Here is a 9,212-nt window from a genome sequence, read left to right on the forward strand (position 1 = left end):
ATGTTGAGCCTGCAGCTGGATTACTTTTACAGCCAAAAGAACCAAAGTTTGACTGAATATAAAACAAGTATTACATTTCTGAAACTTCCACAAACACATTGTTAGACTGATGTCGGAAACCTGCAGCATAAATAAGTAAAACATGTTTCTGTTCTCGAGTTTACTGCAAACGTCATAAAAGATACAAGGACACGCTTCGACCCCCAGGAGTCGCTGTTGCAGCATTTAACGAATCATCAGTCCAGAGTTTTGCACCAGACTTGTCAGAGTTCATTAAGTAAACCAGGAGACAATGGCGCAGCCAGCACTGCGAGCTAGCAGCTAGTTAGCGTGTCATTAATCATGGCTGACAGGGAACAAGGGGTTAAAGAAAGCTGCCAGAGTCTCCGTGAGTCATTTCAAACTGCAGGATAATTCACAGAGAAGGAGACGAGGAGATCACGTCCGTTCACTCTTCACATCTCCAAATACATATTTTCATAATTACTGCAACTCATCGACTACAATTAAAGTCAAAACAGACATTTCCAGCTACTATTTCAATTCCTGAAAAGAACTACATAATAATTTGGTGCTAATTATACAGAGAATAGTTGGTACACTTAATTTATGCTGATTCTGAATATAGAGATTTGTCAACAAGCATGAAAACAATTCAACATAAATGGAGTAATAAATATTCCAGTAAAAAATGACTTCAGTTTAAATAAAGAAATTTCAAGGAAATTACTATTTTGCCATAATTTTCACCAGAGTACACGAGAACCTTTCTAGGAAATAATTAGGAAATTACTGACCCTAACCTGTAAAATAAAGTTGCTAATGCTAATCCGCTACGTCTTAATAATGTCTCCAAAAGTTTCCTGGAAAAAATCATGTAATTTGGTGCCAATTACACATAAAATGGAAATAGTTCAGTTAGTTGTGTTAAGTTTATTATTGACCTGCAGATGAATTTCCTTGAAAGAAATTACTCAATTTAAACCCCAGTGAATATTTATTACCCACTAATTTATTACTGGAAACTTAATTCTTCATTTATACTGAATTTTATGGATATTTGTTCATTTGTCGACACATTTCGAATAGTAGAGACACGTGTAGCTCACCTTCTGTCTGAATAAAAGTCACAATGTTGTGTTAGCTTAGCATTTAGAAATGCTTCTTATAATTACAACCACATTACACGGTTCTCTCTTGGACACTTCTTAGGAAATTATTTAGAAATAAATTGGAATTTATGGATCCCTTAAATAAAGAGTTACTATAATAAATATACAGGAGTAAAAAATACAATATCCTCCTCTGACACATGGTGAAAAGTATAAAGTAGATTTAATTTTAAATACTGGAAAGGTTTCAGAGGAGCTTATAGGTGTACAGACAGAGCCAGGCCAGCTGTTCCCCTCTGTTTCCAGTGTTTATGCTAAGCTAAGCTAATGCTCTCCGGCTGTAGCCTCATCTTCAGCGTACAGACACGAGAGTGGTATCAATCTTCTCGTCTGACTCTCGGCAATAAACTGATTAAGTGTTTTTCTATAACTACTCCTTTAAAGCCTGGTAGGAAGAGTTGATTTTTATCGAGCGTCAGCTGATGCCCGTTGCATTGTGGGATTTACTTTCTGCTGCCTTTGGCTCCTGAGAAACATCTCCTTCTGTAGGCAGAAGGCTTTTCAGTGCCTGTCAGATATTCCACCACAGAGAGACGTAGAACAAGGAAGGCATAGAGAAAGGGTGGGGGGTGCAGTGTGTGTGTGCGTGCATGTGTGCGTGTGTGTGTGTGTGTGTGTGTGTGTGCGTGAGGGAGAGAGAGAGAGTGCAAAAATGGTACTTGTGACGGGGGAAGATTGAAGTCCTGTTAAGTGCTCTGCTTGAAAGCATGTCTGGCCTCATTAGCTGTCAGTTGTAACAATACTGAACTGGCAGTGAAGACAGGTTGGAGTCTCGTGGTCATAAATCACTCCTCGACAGCTGCCTGACAAGCTGGGAACCAGTACACAGGCACGGGCGCCCTCTCCACCTCGACACTGCACAGGCACACAGCCGTCTCAGATATCATCGCCCTGAAATTACCTGGAAAACAGAAATGCGGGAGATTGCTTTCATTTCACGTCTGCATACATGTGTCGTGAGCCCTCATCTCCCGTGTGTGTCAGTCTGTCTGTCCATTAGCTAAACGAGCAGCGGCTGCAGTGACTTCTCCGAGGCGGAGGGGGGGGGTAAAGAGCGAGGCCTGCAGGTCATTAATCATGGCCCCTGACGTGCAGAGCAGGAGGCCAAGGCTCCCCTATGCATACAGCTGCCGGGCCACACTCAAAGCACAGGCGATGTGTTGACCCTACACCCCCCCCCCCAAACTCCCAACGCCTGTGGCTCTCATCTGTCCAACTCCCTCACTGTTTGTGTCAGTCATGAGAGCTGTCAGGCCCCGCCTCCTCCCGACCAACCGCAGCACTCTCCACGCCGACTCCTCTTATCGCTGAGTCGACTTTTCATCTGACCCAGATTAGACAGCGACAACGAGCTGAATATATTTTTTAAACATTTTTAGCCTCATTAGCAACACGGCCTCCGTCCAGACTGAAATATCTCATTCATGCTCCCCTCAGGATGAACTGTAATGACCTCTGTGATCCACTGTGGTTTCCTCTAATTTGTGGTTGTCAATGAAAACCCTCAACAACTATCTGATGGATCGCCACGAAACCTTCCACAGACATTCATGTTCTCCTGAGGATGAATTCGGACTCACAGTGACCTTGACCTTTGACCTTTGACCACCAAATTCTAATCAGTTCATCCTTGACGCCAAATGAATGTTTGCGCCAAATTTGAAGAAGTTCCCTCAAGGCGTTACTGAGATATCGCCGTCACAAAAACAGGAGTCATAATAATCCTAACTGCAGAATTTCTTTACAGGCTTTTTCCCGGAGCTTTCACCTGGACGCCACAGCCTGGGGAGAGCTAGTAAGTGGACCTTGAGTTAAGATTTTACTACTGTCTCCAAAGTCAAGAATGAACTTTCGCCCTCAAAATAATTGTTAGTTGCAACTCGTCTTCATTTGTGCTCCAGCTCCACATTCCTGTGACTGTACGTCACGCTGCAGCGAACGGAGACACTGTCCGAACGGAGACACTGTCCTCCACGTCCAAACACATCAAACACCCAAAGTCCCAAAAATCCCAAAATGTGAGAATCCAACGTGCCATCATCCTCGCTCCCATCCGCTGACATAACGTCACCCGCAGACCCGCAGCTGCTTGCATAATGATGAAAGCCAGTGAGGCTGCGAGACACTGAAACACTGTTTCATCATTCACAGCCACTAAATCACGAGTCCAGACATCTGCTGAAAGCCGATTCCTTATCAGCCTTCCAGCGAGATTTGGGGAACATCTGGAGTTTCTGAGGACTTTGGCACCGCGCTGGGCCGGAGGACTCACAGAGAAGGCTAATTTTCCGGGATGTGTTGACACTTACACGGTCGACCAGGTGATCTATTGCAGCGTAAAATGTATTCTCAATGAGTCTGTGTGCACATGAAGGAAACCAGAAAAAGATGTCTGAGGCTGCTTTTCATAAGAAGCTGACACATTTGAAATTACAGGAAACATTTTTCCTGTAATGAAACATTTAACGTCTCCGTTACTGTTGTTGCACCTGTTGTCAAGCTTCTCAGTCCTGACGCCGGATTTCAAATAACACTGAAGGAAACTTCGGGAGGACCAAGATGAATTTTGCCGACTAAAATAACAACCGTCACGGTTAGATTTTATCAGCTGTAGCTAGCTGGCTATAAGCTAACGTTAGCTGACGCCACCTTTGTTTTCGGGTTGTCCGTCCGTCCGTCTCATTCTCATGGACACGATGTCTCAGTAACGCCTTGACGGAACTTCTTCAAATTGGGCGCAAACGTTCACTAGGACTCAAGGATGAGTCCTAGTGAACGTCAAAGGTCAAAGGTCAACATCACAGTGACCTCTCAAATCACGATTTTGAGGCCTTGGGAACGCGATATCTGGAGAATTCTGTCATTTTTAACTCAGCAATTATGACAAAATTTCACACAAACATTTTTATATTACCGGATAAACAGGGATGTAACCTGAAACCGAGTGGCGGAGGGATACAACTGTGAGGCGGTAATTCTACTTTTCAAAGAAGAATCTTCTAAAGGGTTTTAAATATTCACTAAACAGCTGCATGTGAGAATACTTCATCTAAAGCTGCATGTCAGCGGTTAAAGATCCATGCAGAAGACATGCAAATAAAGAAAAAGCATTGTTTTCTTGTGCACACGTGACGCGATCATCACGGGATCTTCCACTGGGACTGACATTTTTCTGATGTTTTGTTAATCAAAGATTTAATTGATTAATCGAGGAAGCAGGTGGCAGATGAATGGATAACAGAGTTGAAGCCCTAGTTTTTATAGCTCTTTATTTCTCCGGCTTTCCTCTGTAACCTTTTTACAGCTTTCCACATTTTTTTTTTTTTACTGATTCAACACACACACACACACACACACACACGCACACACACACACATCCTGTCTGATCTAAGTTAGTGGCAGAGATCAGGTCTGGTGGTTAGACTAAACAACAGCATTTGAGTGGATTTGCTCTCTCTCATTAATCATCCTGACAGCTTGAAAAACAACATTTCCTCCTTAATGACTGTATTTGAGTAATCATGCCTGCTTATTTCCATGCAAGCATCTCATTCTGCTTCTCTCTCTCTCTCTTTCTGCTGCCGTCCATGTGTGTGTATTTTGGAGGCTTTGTTCCTGACCTCCCAAGTCTGCGGCCGTGGCGTCTGCGCCGGGTCACGCCGGCCAATTACAGCCGGTTATGTTCATGAAGAGGGTGAAAAACCATAACCGATGAGAAAATGCGACTGCGAGGATCCAGATGCGGAAGGCGGAGGATGGTGTCACCCCCCTGCATGCGGCTAACCCACCGGCACCCGCTGGCCTCCAGGCCTCCGCTAGGTCGCTGCCAAAGCACGTTTTTCCGTTAAGCATCGGGTCTGTGATGCATGAGAGCTGACAAGTGAGCGAGGAGCCCTCAGAGCACAGCCAGATCAAAACCAGCTGGGGCCATGCACATTAGCAGAGAAACCATAATTGCGTTTGCCCTCTTGTACACCACTAAACTCCCTCTGTCGACATTTTTTTTTGTTGACAACAGACAAGAGGAAAGAGATGTGGGATCGACCTCAGAAGTGCCCTTTTTTTTTTTTTTTAGAAATAAAAATACCTGCTCAAGTGCAGGCTAATTCATCGTAAGGTAATTTAACACACGAGCTCTGCAGTGGATCAGCTCGCTCTGACAGTGGTTTTTTTGGAGTGTTTGTCTGTATGTGAGAAAAAAAAAGAGAGTGTATTTTCAACATTTCTTGCAGCCTGTGGGTGGATGTAAGTGATGGGTTTATGGCGGTCTAGAAACATCGGTATAGCATGGCTGACATCTGTGTCCTCTTTATTTTTGGACCACTTGAAAAGCCCTCATCGTAGGATGATGGATGAAGTGATAAAATTGGAGAGAAGACAAAATGAAAGCAGAGGAGTCCATTTCTGGGAAGCAGTCCTCTGTAATCTGTAACTCACAGACAATTCAGAGAGAGCATCCAGGCAGATGTTGGTCATTTTCAACTTCATTTAATAGTTTTAATGCAAGAAACTATTTTACTATCTCTGTGGACGAAGGAAAAGAATCCAGGATCACTAACGTCTTTACAGGCTTCTCTCTCTCTCCCTCTCTCTTTTATTTGGCCTCTTTGAACTGGTTTCGTCTGATAGAGAGGTTAAAGACTTGTCATGTAATGAAGGAGCAGCCCCACAGTCTGTCATCATTAATCATTGCGGCTGTCAAGCTGCACCCAGGACTCATTCAGACCAACCAGGCCGACAGCCCTCACCTCCAAGAACAACACCCCGAGACGTTTTATACATTACGGCAAAATATGCTGTCGACACTCTGGGTTTGATTTGGAACACTAAATATAAAAAGGGGCTGTGGTAACCAAGAGATTAGTGGAGCAGAGCTGTTATGAAGGATGAATCCTCCGGGGAAACGTGGGTGGGAGAAGTGAACGAGTAACCTCGACCCCCTCCCCTAACAACTGCTGAGTGGCCTTTGAGCAGGACATCTGGCCCCCAACCTCTTAGCTTCAGCAACATAAAGTTAAGTGTTGCTGGGAAACAGCATGAAGTATGAGTCTACTTAACTCCGACAGGTTGGAGGAAGAAACTGGGAACAAATGGAGAAAATATCTGAGTAGAGAGAAAATCGTAGATACCGGCTGCACGAAACGACTGAGGGACTGTACGAAAGTTATTCAGGTGGGGAGGGGGGCTGATCCTTATGTTTTTGAGTGTGTTAACATTTGCTAATTAGCACTAAAAACAAAGTGCAGATAAAGTGGATGGGAATAGTTTTGCTGGTATTTGTTCATAAAACAAAAGAACTGGACGAATCAAAACTCTGACCACAATCAATCCTCCTCAATCCGAACGTTTTCAGGGTATTTTAGTCTGAACCACAAATGTCTCCATCATGGTGGTGCCACAAGAAAAGGTCACTAGGATTCCCGTCCTAACCTCTGGGGACCATGAATGTCATTGGTGAGTGGAAATCCATCCAAATAGTTGTTGAGCTATTTCAGTCTGGACCAAAGCGGTGGACTGAGCAGCTAAGTGTGTGTTCAAACCGGAAAACCGAACCTTCTGCTTGATTACATCATCAAACTGCAAGTAATGTGTTGCTAATGACAGATAAACCTAGATAAAATAAAGTAGATAAATGTGTAATAGATAAAATGTTAGGTCCCGTTCGCCAGCTCTGACTTAGCTACCTTCGCTAACTTATCTTGCAAAACACCAATAATTAGCCACATCGACCATTTTACCAGCGTTTCTCAAACTTTTCCTCAACACTAAAACCATTGAAATGAAATAAAATTCCCCAAACATCCTCAAAACCAACAGGAACTGCTACTTCAGTACTAATGTGGCTAGCTTGCGCGTAAAAATGTCAGCTAGGACGTAGTTTTAATTAACGCCTGTGTCTCACACACAAGTGGTGCTATTTATGTAGCATCAAAATTATCCGGACAGCCATTGTCTGTTTGATATTTAACAAGCTAACCGTTAGCTTCATCCACATTCACCTTCAAATTATCATTATTAACGTTAAATAGTAAAACATAAACTGTAAACTGGCGCTACTATATGAAAAGACAGTGTCTCAAAACAGTCGGTTACGCTTCTGTAAATCCAACGACTCTGCAAAACAGCCAATTCAAATAATAATGTTTGGATTTACTATTTAAAACTACACATATACACTACTTGCTTTGTGGTCACTTGCAGACAGTTTGAGAAACAGTAAATTTAAAACATGATATTTTAACAAATTTACTCATNGCTAGGACGTAGTTTTAATTAACGCCTGTGTCTCACACACTGCACGACAACAAGTGTCAACAAATTATCATTATTAACGTTAATTAGTAAAACATAAACTGTAAACTGGCGCAACTATATGAAAAGACAGTGTCACAAAACAGTCGGTTACGCTTTAACACATATACCTGTACACTACTTGCTTTGTGGTCACTTGCAGACATTTTGAGAAACAGTAAATTTAAAACATGATAATTTAACAAATTTACTCACGGACCACCAGGGGTCGCTTGTGGACCACTCTTTCAGAAATGCTGCATTATACATTAGCATCAGAGCTACGCTATGGTGAAGCTATATAGAAATCCCCAACCCACAAGTTGATAGGATTGGATCCATAGGTTTGTGACGTACAGCTGTCGTTGGTTATGGAAATACTCAACCATGGTGTTAACTGCAGGTTTCTCTCGTCATGTGTCTGGTATCATGTAAAAAAACACCATATTAACAAGGTTCAACTCTTGATTTTCATCGGAAGGAAAAACCATACAGTTAATTAAACCTTAATAACAAACAGGTTTCATTGTCACCAAGAGATGACATCACAATCCAACACTAACACTGCCCACCTTTGTCAGAGTGAACACAGCTGACTGTAAATACCTGAAAAGCAAAAGCGCGCTGAAACAAATTGTAAAACCATCTCTCCCACACAAGAAGACCAACTCCACGACTGGGAACGACTGGAGAGCAGCCAACTCATCTCTCAGACTTAATAAACTAAGTGTGTCTGTTTTCTGGGACATATCTGGGCAACGTGAAACCTCCAGAGCGGGGGCCTACAGGATCTCGTGCCCTCCTGCCGAACTTAGACACCCCATAACGGCTTCTCGGACCACTGAAACAGGAGCGCTGGCTCCCGTTACAGCGGGGACAGGCTGTTTTGACCCCGGTGGGTCCCTTGTCTCCCTTGTCAGAGTTGTGAGTGACCAGCGTGGGTCATCTATACTTCACAGAGGGTGTCACAGTGTCATGTTGCTAGGAAATGGCATATTACCGCTGCCAATCATGTGGCAGCCGTGGTAACTGGAGTGACTGTCAGGAAGATCTCATCTACAACACATACGGGAAGCGGCACTTTGGCTGCGATGCTTATCACGATCCCACAGTTCAGTATGTATTCATTACATCCAGACAGGTTTTTTCCATACTGCCTCCACGTCTTCACACGTCTCTTTTCTTTTTCTAAAACAACACGATCCATGAGCGTTAAATAAGGATGCTGTAGCTTTAAGGTGACAAGGACTTCACTGCAGAGCAGAGGAATGCGAGCTGTATCCCTCTGGTCTGCTTACAATCTCTCTGTCAACACGGTGAAAAATTAGCGGAAGTAAAGCACACCCAAAGTCATCAATCACGTGATGCTTTCACAGTAAAAATAGCCTCCTGTAGAAATCCACTCACCACTGCAGTCTCGCTGACAAACCTATACGTCTTCCTTTCACTACTTCACCTCTTTAAAGGTTGGGATCTGTCAATTGGCAGAGCTGGTAAAGAACTTATTAGACAGATGAGAGGACATTTTAGGGAGGTACTGTTGTACGAAGACGTATACAGATATATATATAAAGAATTAAACTTCATGAAATCAAGAAATATCACTCGTAGGTACATCAGATGAAGTCTACACTGGTTGCAATGGGGAAAAGGAGTGAATTAATGTGAAGAATAGCAACAGACTGATCTCGATCAACCACAGACGGTCGTCACAACTGTCTGTAGTTGGACTGACAGAGTAAATGAAAA

Source organism: Seriola dumerili, unplaced genomic scaffold (genome assembly GCF_002260705.1).
Source record: "Seriola dumerili isolate Sdu_G_001 unplaced genomic scaffold, Sdu_1.0 BDQW01000047.1, whole genome shotgun sequence".
NCBI lineage: Eukaryota > Metazoa > Chordata > Actinopteri > Carangiformes > Carangidae > Seriola > Seriola dumerili.